Here is a 15,838-nt window from a genome sequence, read left to right as displayed (position 1 = left end):
TAAGATGACTATAAAAAGTGTGAAAGAAGTAAAAGAGATTGAAAAGAATAGATGCAATGTTAAAGTGAGGTGTTATAAAGATATCAAGTAACCAGGAAAAAGAACAAGAAAAGAAGATAGGAAGGAAAAAAGGAAGAAACCCAGGAGAAAAGCAATAAGAAGACAAAAAAGTAAGAAAAATAACAATTGTAATAACCTTAATATCAACAAAAGTAAAAAGATAGAAAGGGCTGAGCAAACAAAAGACACCATCAGAAGAGAAAGTACGAATCAATATAACAAAACAGAGAACATAAAAGATTACAAACAACAAATCAAAAATAAGACATGAAGGTAACATACCTACAAAGGGAAGACTCAAAAATACACGAGAGGGGGATGAAACCACTAGGACAGGGTCACAAATCCGGGGGCAGCCAAACGGAGGATCCAGGAGGCACCACGATAAGGGATTATAGAATCTGGGAAGGCAACAAATAAAAGAATAAGGTTGAATAAAAAAAAAAAGAGAGGAGATTGGAACAAACATTGAATCAAATATTAATAAAAACAACATCAATGAAGATAAACGAACTTGGGCGAGAGACAGAACTTTGTAGAAACAACAAGCATGGCAAATAACTATCTAGAAACCATTCTCAAAGAGCAGGATATCATAAAAGAGGTAACAGAAACTGAGGAACCTGTGAAAAGAAAAACTTTTATCATGTATTAGAAGAAGTCGAGGGTCCAGAGAAATCCATGACATTCGTTTTGTAAGAGTTAATGAAGCTTTGTAGACACGCCGGATCTTCGTATGTCGTTGTTCTGTTATTATACGTAACCTTAAAAAGACATGGATGAAAAAGGCCATGACGAGCTCCCATGGAACGTAGATCAGCTCTCATGCCGAGGAAAGCCTTGCGCCTGTTTGCAGTAGCTTTAGCATAATCCTGCGTGAAGAATAAAGATGAGCCTGACCATGTAATTCGTGGGGAAGCTTTAACCACAGAAAATACCTTCAACAAGTCAGTGTACTCCAGGAAATATAAAATGACTCCTCTTGGTCGTTGTGGAGACGAAACATGAGATGGAAGACGTCCCAGCCGATGAGCTCTTTGGATGTTCAGTAAAGTTCCATCAGGCAGATGAAGAAGCTTAGGAAGAAAAGATTTGAAAAATGTGATTGGGTCAGACCCTTCAAGACCTTCTCCCAGGCCATAAATGCATAGGTTGTTTTGCCTATTGCGATTTTCAAGGTCCTCAACCTGTTTCTGAAGCATGCATACCTGAGAATTTAGTTGAGAGACTGTAACGCAAGATTCTTTTAAGGAAGCAACAGTGTTCTCAACCGCGGAGACCCTCATATCCATTTGAGACCAGTTATCTGTGAGAGTTTGCAGCTTAGTATTAGTTTCTTCCATAAAAGGTCAGAGGGCTCTGATCTCCTCAAGCAGAAGCTCCATAGAGACAGGTGAAGCTGACGTAGGCGGTGAAGGAGGGTCTTTTTTAAGGCGTTTAGAGATAGACTTCCCAGGGGCGCGAGAGGGAGGATCCATACTTGTCTCAAAGCACTGAGAGGTAGATGATAGAGATTCTTCAAACTTGGAGAATTCGGTAAAGATTTTGGAATTTTTTATGAAGATATGCTTCTTGGAGGAGGGAGGACGAGTCAGCCTTATTCTGCCCATATAACGCTAACTGAAGAAAGACTCTTCTTCCAATAAAACCTCCAAGAAAAATAGAAAGGTACTTCCTGAGAGGACTTGTTGAAAGTCGCAAAATGGCAGCTCAGATATAAGAGTCACAAAATCCTCACCAAAAGTAACAACAGCAGCAAGTTAAACTAAGTGCTCAAAAAGGCCAAACAATGCCACAATCCTATAGAACAACCAGTGTGCAGAGCCGTTGACATAACGGGCCAAGTCTCAGTCAGCTATGTGAAGAGTAAGGCGATGTAGTTACTGATAAATCTGACGGAGCATCTCAAAATGGCTGCCAAACCTCAGCACCTCAGATCATGCAAAACTAACACAGGAGCGCTGTGCAGCAACAAATCTCAGTACCTTAGAGAGAAATTAAGCATTGGACAGTGGTGGGAAAAGTCCTGGAAACAACAGGAGGCATTTAGTGAAAAGTATAATTGCAGTTGAAGATAAAACGCTGTCACACAAATTTTCAAAATGGCGGCCGCGGGAGAACGCGACCGATGCGCTGCAAACCATGTAAAATAAAGATACTTGCTGGCAATAGTGAAATACGCCCAAGACAACAACTCTGTCAGCCAATCATCCCAAACGCAGGTCCGCCTTCATATTCCGGCGAAACGGGGCAAAAGCGCAATGTCTACGTAATCCGCCGGAGAGCTCTACCCGCGGACCGCCGGCTCCATTGGGCTCCAAGCCACGCCCCGTTGCCTGTGTTCCTTAATCTGTGCCTTAGACGTGATGTGTACTTGTCCACAAGTCAGCTGCATCCCTCATGCAAACCAAATCATACTTCAGCTGTTCCCGGTTCACCCTTGATTCTAAAATAATGTACCCTTATAATTAAGGGTGGGCGTAGTTCGCGAAGTAGCACTTCGCGAAGCTACGCAAAGTGAAGTTCGCACTACGCGAGCTACGCGTAGCACTTCGTGAACTGCGAAGTAACATGTTCGCACTGTGCAAGATGTTGTTTTCAATGATTGCACAGTGCGGACAAGCAACCGGCACTGTGCAATCATTGAAAATGGCATCTTGCACAGTGCGAGCTGTAGTTTTCTGCTGCTCGAGTAGATTTTTACTCGAGCTGCAGCTTTCTCAACGCGAACTGGTAGTTTCTCATCGCGAGCGGTCGCGAGCATACGCGACCCCTCGCAATGAGAAACCTGACCTTCTCGCGTTGGGAATCTCGCCGGGAGGTTTATTTTCCATGCTCGCGATCGCGAACAAGGAAAAAGTCTCGCCAGGATGTCATTTTGCTTGCTCGCGGTCGCCAACTTGACGTTGAGGACCGCGAGCAAGCAAAAAATGACCGCAGCACTACGCAACACTACGCTACGCGTGTTCGCACTGTGCTACGTGCAGTTCGCGTAGCGCGAAGTAGCGCGAACTTCGCAAACTACGCGAGCGTAGCGTAGTGCTTCGCCCAGGCCTACTTATAATTCTAGACTCTAGGAAAATGCGCTTCTGCATCGTCGTTTTGCGCTCTATTGTGACTGACATGCCCACGTTTCCACATGGTTACATTGGTATGTATCCGCAAAAAAATGCAATGTGCACCATAGCAATCGGTGATAGCATCTTGGATGACGGGTCTGGGAATTCAGTTGACTGGCTCTATAATTACAACCAGAGTGATCAACGTAGAGTTGCCAGCAGTTGGCAAATTGTTAGTGGCACGACTTTCTGAGTGTTCATATAATTTGTATTTCCTGAGCTTCATCAGTACACATGGGCATTACATCATATCTGTCTTTCAGTTCCCTCCTTTGCATATGTATGTCTCATTATGCACTTCTCTGGTTTGAACCAAGGCTCTCTTTGTGAATCGATCCCTCTTTGTGCTTGTTGTGGAATGCAATTTTCCTCTTACCCAGGGACTCTCTCTCGAGCAAATGAGAAGGTAATTAACTGCTCCTGGTCTTGAACTTTCCCTCTTCCTCAGTGCGCTGCAAACATTTTAATACTACACCCCCTTGTGTAAAGACAAATCAGCAGGGTCCCCCGGAAAGACAAAGATTTTTTTTCACAATTAATCTATAACATTAACTCTTCTGAACATATTTAACAATTCAAATATTGCAGTTATGTTCAGTTACCCCTTTTTACAATGCAATCAAATACATTATTGCCATCATACTATGGGCAGCCTGGTCTCCCTTAAGTCTGAAAGGTCCACAGTGTGACGAGAGGGACTTTGCGGATTACTTAGACTCTGTTCTCCTCCCTGAGACCTACTCCCATGCAGGACATGATTGACAAACTAAATTATGAAGCCCCCCCAGATCAAATCAAGCCTGCAAAAGAGGTCAAAGACATATTCTCTACACTTCAGCATCTTGCCTAAATGTGCTTTCATCTTTCCCTGGCCAAGGTTTTAGTTGCTGCACTTCTGTGAACGGCCTCGAGGCTGCAGCCTCATTGGCTCCCACGCTCCTCGTGCTTAGATGCTTTCAGCTGGTTGAGCTCGTGCAGACAGGACCTGCTACGCAGCTTCTAGACATCACCTATTAGAGAATACAATGCGTATCCATCACTGAGGCGCTTCGGCGCCTCGTCAGGGGTATAAAGCGCTATATAAATGCAAATACGATATATTATCTGTGGAATAGAAGAGAATCTAACCTAGTTCTTTTTTCCACATTCCCAGCTCAAGACACCAAAGCTTGTCGAGTGGCCCAGGGCGTGTGCACAGTACAGAAGATCTGTCATCCAGTAAAAGAAATCATTGGAAGCTGCCTCAATGGAAAGCTACGGTGCTGTAAATAGAAATTAAGAGACAAAAGCAGCCTGGAACGCCCAGGATACCAATGTGCGCATCAATAGAAAACAGTTCTGAAATCAATAATTAAAGGTGGTGGAACGCATGCTGGCTTTTTTATTTCTTGGCAAAAGTTCTCTTTACAGGTTATTGTTTACTTATGGGACAATCCGTGTAGGTGCTAGTACAGCGACTTACACTTACAAGTCACTTTAAACATTGCGTACTGTGATAATATGATAATACAATTACCATTAATTAATTGTAAGAGGACAACATCCTATACTACAGAGAAACAACCACTATAATTATGTCTCTGTCAGTGCATCTGCAGTCAACAAACTCATAGTAGGCAACCACCTCAGTCACCTTCCTAACCCAGGAATGGACCAATGGGTGCTCCTGCAATCAAAAAGATGAGCAGGATCTTCTGGTCCATGAGGTTATGTCCCATTGTGCTCTGAATTGTCACTGGAGGAATCTTGCACATTGCTACAAAGTGCGAAATCTTTGAACAACTGTATTGTGCACCCTGCACCTCACGGTAAGAGACTGAAATGCTAGTACTCACATTCCTGGTCACAAAGAGGAGTCACGTGAGTCATGTGCAGAATGACAAGCACCTTTAAAAACAATTAAGCTCCCTGGACTCAGAAACGTTAACCCCTTCACTGCTAGGCCCTTCTCCCCCCCTGTGCTAAGCCTTTTTTTGGCTATTTGGGGTAGTTTGCTTTTGGGCCCCTGTACTTTTATGTCCACATAAGGTATCCATGCCCAATGTGTGCCCTTTTTTCCAACACCCTGAGGATTCTAAAGGTACCCAGGGTTTGTGGATTCCCCTGGAGGGGACTCAAAAAATTAGCCAAAATACAGATACATTCTTTTTTTTAAAAGGAGAACAAGTGCTGCAGAAGAAAGCATCTGTTTCTTCCCCTACAAGTGGTATCAACAAAGGGTTCGTAGTGCTGAAATCACCATCTTCCCAGCTTTCAGGGACAGCCAGTCTTTTGTCAGAAAACTAACATTTTTTACACAGTTTTGGCATTTTACTGGGACATTGCTCATTTTTGCTACTTTTTGCGCTTTCAACCTCCTTCCAGTTGGTGGTAGAAATGGGTGTGAAAGCAATAATGGATCCCAGAAAGATATACATTTCTGAAAAGTAGACAGAATTCTAAATTCAGCAAGGGGTATTTTTGTAGATCCTTCAAGATTTTTTTAAATAGAAACTAACGGTTCAAAATAAGAAAAATTTTAAATGTGTTGAAGAAACAGCCATGTGTACCAACCTTTTCACCTGTAACTTTTTCTAAGTTGGACAGATTTTTGAAAGCAATATACTTTTAAATCCGCTGGACCATTCTGGGTTTGGGGATATATAGGACTTGAAGAGAGAATCCGAGGAAACCAGAGCCAATAACTGAGAAGCGTCTTGCAATGGTTTTTCAATGTGTACAGGGTATGTAGCAATTAATTTGGTAAAATGCAAAGAGTGAAAAATAGGTTTCAAAGACACTTATGCATTTCTGAAATGGAAACAAAATATAGAGTTTAGAAACAGTAGCTATTTGCACACCTCCAAAATTGGGGGTACCCATACTAGCATGTGAATTATAGGACATTTTTCAAAGTAACTTCTTTTTTACATATTGTCTTACATTTGGAAGGCAGAAATGCGTGGAAAGTCGATAGGTAATATCAGTTGCTCTACGATTTTGTGTTCCTCTAAGTCTACCGATGAAAATGGTACCTCTCTTGTGTGGGTAGACCTAGTGCCCGTGACAGGAAATTGCCCAGAACGCATCATGGACACACCACATTTTTACTGCGAAAACAGATCCTTTTTTGCAAAGTACTTAGCTGTTGATTTTGAACCCGAGCTGAGCTGGCCCTAGGGAAACCTAGCAAACCTATACATTTTTGAAAACTAGACACCCAGAGAAATCCAGGGTGGGGTGATCTGAGTGTCTCTCACCAGGTTCTGTTACACAGACTCCCAAGCAAACCTCAACCTTTGTCAAAAAAACATTTCTGTGAAGGAAAGTTCTGGAACCTGCATGGATCCACAAACTTCACACACCCCGAAGTCTCCCGATAAAATTGGTACCTCGCTTGTGTGGGTAGGGTTAGTGCCCACGACAAGAAATGGACCAAAACACAACATGGACACACCACATTTTTACTCTGAAAACTGACGCTTATTTTGCAAAGGGCCTAGCTGTGGATTTTGATCCCTAGTTCTGCCGGCACAAAGGGAAACCTACCAAACCTATACATTTTAAAAACTAGCCACCCAAGGGAATAAAGGATGGGGTGACTTGTGTGGCTCTCACTAGGTTCTGTTACCCAGAACCCTTTGCAAACCTCAAACCTTTTCATAAAAAACACATTTTCCTCACATTTCTGTGATGGAAAGTTCTGGAATCTGTTTGGATCCACAAACGTCCACCAATCCCAAATTTCCCAAAGTCTCTCAATAAAAAAGTTACCTCACTTGTGTGGATAGGCCTAGTGCCCGCAGCAGGAAATGGGCAAAACGCAAAATGGACACACCACATTTTTACAGTGAAATCTGACCCTTTTTTTGCAAAGTGCCTAGGTTTAGATTTTGAACCCTTGCTTTGCCGGCACCTAGGGAAGCCTAGCAAGCCTATACATTTTTTAAGACTAGACACTCTGTGGAATATAGGATGGGGTGACTTGTGTGGCTCTCACCAGGTTCTGTTACCCAGAATCCCTTGCAAACAAACTTCAAGCTTTGGAAGAAAAAAAAAATTTCCCCTTATTTCTGTGATAGAAAGTTCTGGAATCTGCACGGATCCACAAAATTCTACCCACCCCACATGACTCAAAGTCTCCCGATAAAAATGGTACCTCACTTGTGTGGGTAGGCTTAGTGCCCGCAACAGGAAATGGGCCAAAACACAACGTGGACACACCACATTTTTACTGTGAAAACTGCCCCTTATTCTGCAAGGTGCCAAGCTTTGAATTTTGATCCCTAGCTCTGCCGGCACCTACGGAAAACCTACCAAACTTATACATTTTTGAAAACTAGACACCCAAGGGAACCCAGGATGGGGTGACATGTGACTTTCACTGGTTATGTTACCCAGAATCCCTTGCAAGCCTCAAATTGTTTAATAAAAAAACATTTTCCTCACATTTCTGGGATGGGAAGTTCTGGAAGCTGCGTGGATCCACAAAATTCCACCCACCCCAAATTCCCCAAAGTCTCTCGATAGAAACGGTACCTCACTTGTGCCAATAGACTAAGTGCCCGCAGCAGGAAACGGGCCAAAAAGCAAAGTGGACACACAACATTTTTACTGTGAAAACTGACCCTTTTTTGACAAGTGCCTACCTATATATTTTCAACCCTAGCTCTGCCGGCACCTAAGTAAACCTAAAACGCCTATACATTTTTGAAAACTAGAAACCAAGGGGAAGCCAGGATGGGGTGAGTTGTGTGGTTCTCACCAGGTTCTGTTACCCAGTATCCCTTGCAAACCTCAAAGTTTGTAAAAAAACACATTTGCCTCACATTTCTGTGATGGAAAGTTCTGGAATCCGCATGGATCCACACAATTCTACCCACCCCACATTCCCCAAAGTCTCCCGATAAAAATGGTACCTCACTTGTGTAGGTAGGCCTAGTACCCACGACAGGAAACGGGTCAAAGCACAGCATGGACACACCACATTTTTACAGTGAAAACTGACCCTATTTTTGCAAAGTGCCTAGCTGTGGATTTTGAACCCTAACTCTGCCGGCACCTAGGGAAACCTAGCAAACCTATACTTTTTTTAAAACTAGACACCCTGTGGAATCCAAGATGGGGAGACTTGTGTGGTTCTCACCAGGTTCTGTTACCAAGAATCACTTGCAAACAAACCTCAACCTTTGTTGAAAAAACACATTTTCCTCACATTTCTGTGATGGAAAGTTCTGGAATCTGCTTGGGTCCACAAACTTCCACCCACCTCACATTCCTCAAAATCTCCCAATAAAAATGGTACCTCACTTGTTTGAGTGGGCCAAGTGCCTACAGCAGGGAAGGGCCCAAAACGTATTGTGGAGACAACAAAATTACCTATCACAAAAAGACCTGGTTTTGCAAAGCGTCTCACCTGGGTTTTTGGCCCCGAGCTCGGTGGCCATCTAGGGAAACTAATCAAAACCACACATTTCAGAAAACTAGAGACACAGGGGAGTCCAGGGAGGTATTGCTTGCTTGGGTCCCCAACGTTTTCCTACTCAGAATCCCCTGCAAACCTCAAATGTAGCTGAAAAAATGTAAATGTTCTCAAATTTCCGTGTGGGAACGTTTTGGGATCACCGGGCTGACACAATTTTCCTACCACTCAGCGTTTCCGCAGGTCTCCCGATAAAAATGGCACCTCAGTCGTGTGGGTGGGCCAAGTACCTGCGACAGGCAAGGGCCCAAAACATATTATGGAGACATCAAAATTACCTATCACAAAATGACCTGGTTTTGCAAAGGGGGGACCTGGGTTTTTGGCCCCGGGCTCAGCAGCCATCTAGGGAATCCTACTAAACCCACTAATTTCTGGAACTGAGGAAACCACTTGGAGGCTCAGACTTACCCCAACAGTGCCCAGCAGTAGGGTCCAGGGCAGTTCCAGTTGAAACTGGTCAGCTAAGCAGTAGCAGTAACAGAGGTCTCTGAACGCTAGTCCCTGTAGCTTGAACAGCTCAATCAACTGATCCTTGAAGCCACATCTAGGGTCCTGGGTTCAATGCAAGCAGGTCAAGTCTTCCTTCAGGTTTCAGAGAGAGGGGAAATCATTCCTCTGGTCTTCACATGTTGAGGAGTGTTATTTGGAGGGTGCTACTGATGCCACATTCATGCCTGCTTCCAGCCTTTGGGTGGGCAAAACTACTAACCAGTCCCTTCCTAATTAGGTAAATGTTTCAGAGGGTGACCCCACCCACATGTGCAGCGCTTCCGTTGTGTTTTAATGTAAACTATGCCACAGTACCCCTCTATCCCTAATTCCAACAAGGCAGAACCTTTCTTTTCCTGGTCGGAGCTCCCTGTTTACCGTAGGTGTAGATATGATAATTGGCAAACCCTGTTTAGTGGTCTCTCCAAACCAGTTCTGGGCCCCCCCTACTGTGTTTGGGACAACGTTTTCTATAGAGGGTTAAAGGAGTCAGGCCTAGGTGTGAACTACATCTGCCAGTGACTGTGTAGGCATCCACAGGAAGCTCAGGAAGAAGAATGGAACATCACTCCTTGTCCACCTTCTGGGAGTTATCCACAGCTCACCGCAGGGCAACCATTAGTAGTCACATGACACTGGACACTGGTAGAAAGTCCTTTTGGATTAAGAACTTTCTAAAAGTGTAATTTTCACAAGAGATACATAAAATTTGACTTGACCATTAAGTTGGATTTTAAATTACTAATGAAAGAAAACTATAAATAATTTTTCTAGATGCTCCCAAATTTACTTTAAGCACTATAAGTTGTTACAGTGTTACCAAGTGTTTTGATATGGGAGAGCCAGACATTGTCACAGTGAATAACTGCTTTCGAGGTTTTTCACTGCCAGGACATGCTAAATATTAAGGGGCAGATTTATGTTTCCTGGCGCATCCCTGCAAATCAGCAGGGATGCGACAGGAAAGATGCGTCATGCAAGTTTACCCTTGCGCCACCACAGATGAGCCGCATTTACAATGCAGCGCATCGTGGCGCAAGGATAAACAGATGCGTGACGCATCTGATGGCGTAAGGGCGGCGCATTGCTGGAGTCGCGTCGCAAGCATGACGCAACTCCAGCAATGTTTAGGGGCTGGCCATACCTAACATGCTGCGTCATGCCTTACGCCTGCTTCAAGCAGGCGCAAGGTTTTGACGCAGCAGCGTCGGAAAAGTGACTGAGTGAAATCTTGTAGATTTCACTGCGTCCCTTTTCCGAGGCTTTTTCCGATGGAACGCCCACCCTGCATACATTAAACCTGACACAGGTTTAATGTAGCGCAGGGCTTTACAACGTGACGCATCTCCCTAGATGCGTCACGTTGTAAATAAGGCACAACATGGCGCATGGTTTACGCCGCGGCCGCGTCACAAAAGTGACGCAACGGCGGCGTAAATGTGGCGCAAGTCTAACATAAATCTGCCCCAAAATATAGTCGCCCTACTTATTGAATACCATGCATCCTACCCTATGAGTATACAGGGTCTACATTAGGAGTGACTTCTAAGTGTTAAGAAGGACGGAGTAGGCTTGGAAAAAAGATTTGTTTTGCCATGTCAAAATTGCAATTTAAAACTGCACACACATGCTGCAGGGGCAGGCCTGGGATATGTTTATGGGGCTACATAAGTGGTTGGCACAATCAGTGCTACAGGCCCACTAATAGCATTTAATTGACAGGCCCTGGGTACAGTTGGTACCATATATTAGGGATTTACAAGGAAATTAATGGTGCCAGTCTGGAGTATGACCATTTAAAATGTTTACAGACGAATACACTTCTACTTTACCACTGGTTAGCCAGAGTAAATTGTGCACATTCCTATGGCCAGCAAAAATGGTGTCAGCAAAAGAAGGCAAAATTCCAGGAGTATGCAATGCAAAAGATGGACATTTTCAAAAGATGGACATTTTCAACACTTGGGGCTCAATAACGAGTCAGTCAGTCCACGGACCACCAGACCTGCGGGGCACGGCAGTGGCAGTCTTCCGACCGCCCTATTACTATAAGGGTGCTCCGAACACCTTTGCCCCACCACAGCCACCAGGGAACTGATGTTCCCTGACGGTGTTGGGGTGGTCCTGAGGCCGCAATTTGCTTGGCAGGACCGTCGCAGTCCCACCAAGTGTATTACGAGTTTTCTCTTTGCCACGGTTTTCATGGCGGTTCCTCCACAATGAAAACCATGGCAGACATGAAACAAAAGTGCCTTTACATGGCCCCCTCGAGGTAGTGGGGTTCATGCAGCGAGCCACAACACGTGCCCCCCTATGTGCATGCATCCTGGATTCTTTGTGGCATGGACTCTACAGCCCATGCCGTGCAGGAACTATTTTTGGAGTTCCCATTGTAGTGTCCATTTTCTGAGGCATCATCGTGGGAGCATAAAAAAAGCCCGCCAGACACTAGAAACACTCGTAATATGGCAGATGGCCTGACTACTGGTTTGGTAGTGTGGCAGTAGCACGAACCGCCAAATTCATAATCAGGCCCTTTGTGTTGCTAAATCATTTTATTTAGTTAATTTTCAATAAACATGTTTGTATTGTTTCACACTCAGTTGCATGTGTTCCTTAATCTGTGCCTTAAACGAGATGTGTACTTGTCCACAAGTCAGCTGCATCCCTCATGAAACCAAATCATACTTCAGCTGTTCACGGTTCACATTTGATTCACAGAACTAACTTATGACAAAATCCTAAACTTACTACCATTTTGGTATTCACAGAAGGCACTTACTCATTTTGGTATTCACAGAAGGCACTTATTCATTTCGGTATTCACAGAAGTTAGGAGTCCTAACTTTAGGACTCCTAAATGCCTTCTGTGAATACCGAAAGCCTTAAAATTAGGATTTTTCTCAGTTTAGTAGTAGTATAGTTAGGACTCCTAACTTTAGGACTCCTAAATGCCTTCTGTGAATACCGAAAGTCTTAAAATTAGGATTTTTCTCAATTTAGTAGTCCTAAGTCTAAACTTAGGACTACTAAATTGAGAAAAATCCTTTCCTTTTGAGTGTTCATATAATTTGCATTTCCTGAGCTTCATCAGTACACATGGGCATTACATTATATCTGTCTTTCAGTTCCCTCCTTTGCATATGCATGTCTCATTGTGCACTTCTCTGGTTTGAACCAAGGCTCTCTTTGTGAATCGATCCCTCTTTGTGCTAGTTGTGGAATGCAATTTTCCTCTTACCCAGGGACTCTCTCTCCAGCAAATGAGAAGGTAATTAACTGCTCCTGGTCTTGAACTTTCCCTCTTTATCAGTGCGCTGCAAACATTTTAATACTACTCCCCCTTGTGTAAAGAAAAATCAGCAGTGTCCCCCGGAAAGACATTGATATTTTTTTCCACAATTAATCTATAACATTAACACTTCTGAACACATTTAACAATTCAAATGTTATGTTATGTTAAAGCATATTTATAGAGCACGCGGCTACTCCCTGGAGTGTCCCGGGGCTAAAACCAAACATAAGTCACGCAACATAGAGCAAAACAAAGCACTGCCAAAGAGCTCATAACTGGAAGACCCACGTTTTAAGACTTTTCCTGAAGGTAAGGAGATCAGGACTCTGTCTGATAGAAAAAGGAAGGCTATTCCACAGCCGTAAAACAACTGAATGAAAACATCTAGCCCCTATCCGGGAGAGTCGCACCTTGGGAGTAATAATCAGAAGTTGGGATGAAGATCTCAAGGTGCGCTGAGGGAGATAAGTTTGGAATCGATCCCTAAGATAAGGGGCTCCAATCTTGTGGAAGGCTTTAAAAACCAGAACGAGGGCTTTAAACTGAATTCTTTTCCATACCGAAAGCCAATGAAGTGAAGACAGGAGCTGGGTCGTATGGGTTCTAGATCCTGTCAGAAAGATGGCTCTAGCCGCTGTGTTCTGGATCACCTGTAGTCGGCCCAAAAGATATTTATGAAGGCCGAGATACACGGAATTAACATAGTCCAATCTAGACATTATTAAAGCCTGAACCATTGTCTTCCTGTAGGGGATAGAGAGCAAGGGGAGAACATTTCGTAACATTCTCAACAGCCCAAAGCAAACCCCAGCTACCGAATGCACTTGGGCCTTCATAGAGAGAGTTGAATCCAACTTGATTCCCAGATTTTTCACAGTGAAAATGGCCGAGACAGGGGGGATGTATCCTGGGGCCACCATGCATGCCAAGTATCGGGTGGCCGAGGGCCAAAGAAAATATTGCAGTTATGTTCAGTTACCCCTTTTTACAATGCAATCAAACACATTATTGCCAACATACTATGGCAGCCTGGTCTCTCTTAAGTCTGAAAGGTCCACAGTGTGACGAGAGGGACTTTGCGGATTACTTAGACTCTGTTCTCCTCCCTGACACCTACTCCCATGCAGGACATGATTGACAAACTAAATTATAAAGCCCCCCCCAGATCAATTCAAGCCTGCAAAAAAGGTTAAAGACATAGGTGCCGAGCACGATCCGGCAAAAACCGGGTACGAACCGTCGGACGGAGCATATTCTCCGTCCGACGCGTACCCGGTCTTAAAAATATACAAACATGGAATTACGATTCGCACGAAAACACCATTTCCGTACGAATCGTACAAAACCCCGACCGACGAAAATAAACATACAAATGTGATCCGGGAAAGCGCCGACGTGACGTCGGGACGCACGCAGCCTGCCATTCACGAACCAGGAATCACGATTCGCACCGACGTCATCCCGCACGGTGAATATTTTCCGGCAGCCAAAAACTGCCTGGAAATCCGGACGACGCGAACAAGGAGTACCTGTACGCGACGGACAGACATGGACCCGAAACTACGTGTCATCCCGGCCCTCATAGCAGTCGACCTCCTCCACAGGTTACGACGCAGACGCCGCAGAAGGTCAGAACAACAAAGGGAGGGGGGAAAGGGGGGGGGGCAGGACCAACAAAGTCACACAGCACACATGCCCTGGACATTCCTGACCCCCAGGCCCTGGTCACTACGAGGGGGTGGGGGCGTGTCCAGCAAAGCCAGCGTCCGCCACAACGGAAGTGCTTGACGACGCGAACCGGCAACACAACAATACAGGTACGTCCCGTACCCACGCCTTAAGAGCGTGGGTACGAGTCGTACCCCGCCCACACCTACGTCACCCCAACAATGGCGGGACGGCTGTACCCACGTGGCAAAGGCCTGGGTATGGCCCGCACAAGCATCACATAGCGTGGGGACGGATATGTACGGACCGTACCCCCACCCCCGTATGCATGGAGCGTACCCCCAACCCCAACAGTGTAGGTACGACCCGTACCCTCACCCGCGGACGTATGGAGTGTACCCCCACCCCAACAGTGTAAGTACGGACCCTACCCCCACCCCAACCATGTATGTACGGCCCGTACCCACACCCGCGTATGTATGGAGCGTACCCCCACCCCAACAGTGTAAGTATGACCCGTACCCTCACCCGCGGATGTATGGAGCGTACCCCCAACCCCAACAGTGTAAGTACGACCCGTACCCTCACCCGCGGACGTATGGAGCGTACCCCCACAACAACAGTGTAAGTACGACCCGTACCCTCACCCGCGGACGTATGGAGCGTACCCCCACCCCAACCGTGTATGTACGACCCGTACCCTCACCCGCGTATGTATGGAGCGTACCCCCACCCCAACAGTGTATGTACGGACCCTACCCCCCAACTCGTATGCATGGAGCGAACCCACACCCGTGTATGTTCTAAGCGTACATATCCTGAAATAGGAGGGGTGGGTGCAGAGTCCTCCCAGCAGTGCCCAGACAAAGGAGGGGTGTGTGCCTATCACTCCCAGCAGTGCCCAGAGACAGGAGGGGTGGGTGCCTATCACTCCCAGCAGTGCCCAGACATAGGAGGGGTGGGTGCAGAGCCCCCCCAGCAGTGCCCAGACACAGGAGGGGTGGGTGCAGAGTCCTCCCAGCAGTGCCCAGACACAGGAGGGGTGGGTGCAGAGTCCTCCCAGCAGTGCCCAGACACAGGAGATGTGTGTGCCTATCACTCCCAGCAGTGCCCAGAGACAGGAGGGGTGGGTGCCTATCACTCCCAGCAGTGCCCAGAGACAGGAGGGGTGGGTGCAGAGTCCTCCCAGCAGTGCCCAGACACAGGAGGGGTGGGTGCAGAGTCCTCCCAGCAGTGCCCAGACCCTCCCAGCAGTGCCCAGACACAGGAGGGGTGGGTGCAGAGTCCTCCCAGCAGTGCCCAGACACAGGAGGGTTGGGTGCCTATCACTCCCAGCAGTGCCCCGAGACAGGAGGGGTGGGTGCAGAGTCCTCCCAGCAGTGCCCAGACACAGGAGGGGTGGGTGCAGAGTCCCCCAGCAGTGCCCAGACACAGGAGGGGTGGGTGCAGAGTCCTCCCAGCAGTGCCCAGACACAGGAGGGGTGTGTGCCTATCACTCCCAGCAGTGCCCAGACACAGGAGGGGTGGGTGCAGAGTCCCCCAGCAGTGCCCAGACACAGGAGGGGTGGGTGCAGAGTCCTCCCAGCAGTGCCCAGACACAGGAGGGGTGTGTGCCTATCACTCCCAGCAGTGCCCAGACACAGGAGGGGTGGGTGCAGAGTCCTCCCAGCAGTGCCCAGACATAGGAGGGGTGGGTGCAGAGTCCCCCCAGCAGTGCCCAGACACAGGAGGGGTGGGTGCAGA

General features: G+C 46.3%; 1 long non-coding RNA gene across 1 annotated transcript in view; it reads left to right on the top strand.

Annotated features, from left to right (window-relative positions):
* The window catches only part of LOC146816583 (uncharacterized), a 100,921-nt gene extending 96,373 nt beyond the window's left edge, over positions 1 to 4,548 (top strand). The window contains exon 3 of the long non-coding RNA XR_014962464.1: positions 4,333 to 4,548. This is a non-coding gene — a long non-coding RNA (uncharacterized LOC146816583). The remainder of the gene's footprint in view (positions 1 to 4,332) is intronic.
* The last annotated feature ends 11,290 nt before the right edge of the window (positions 4,549 to 15,838 follow it).

Source organism: Triturus cristatus, chromosome 6, assembly GCF_964204655.1.
Source record: "Triturus cristatus chromosome 6, aTriCri1.1, whole genome shotgun sequence".
In the NCBI taxonomy this organism is placed as follows: domain Eukaryota; kingdom Metazoa; phylum Chordata; class Amphibia; order Caudata; family Salamandridae; genus Triturus; species Triturus cristatus.
The sequence above is the reverse complement of the archived record's forward strand: the minus strand, read 5'-3'. Positions and strand labels throughout refer to the sequence as shown.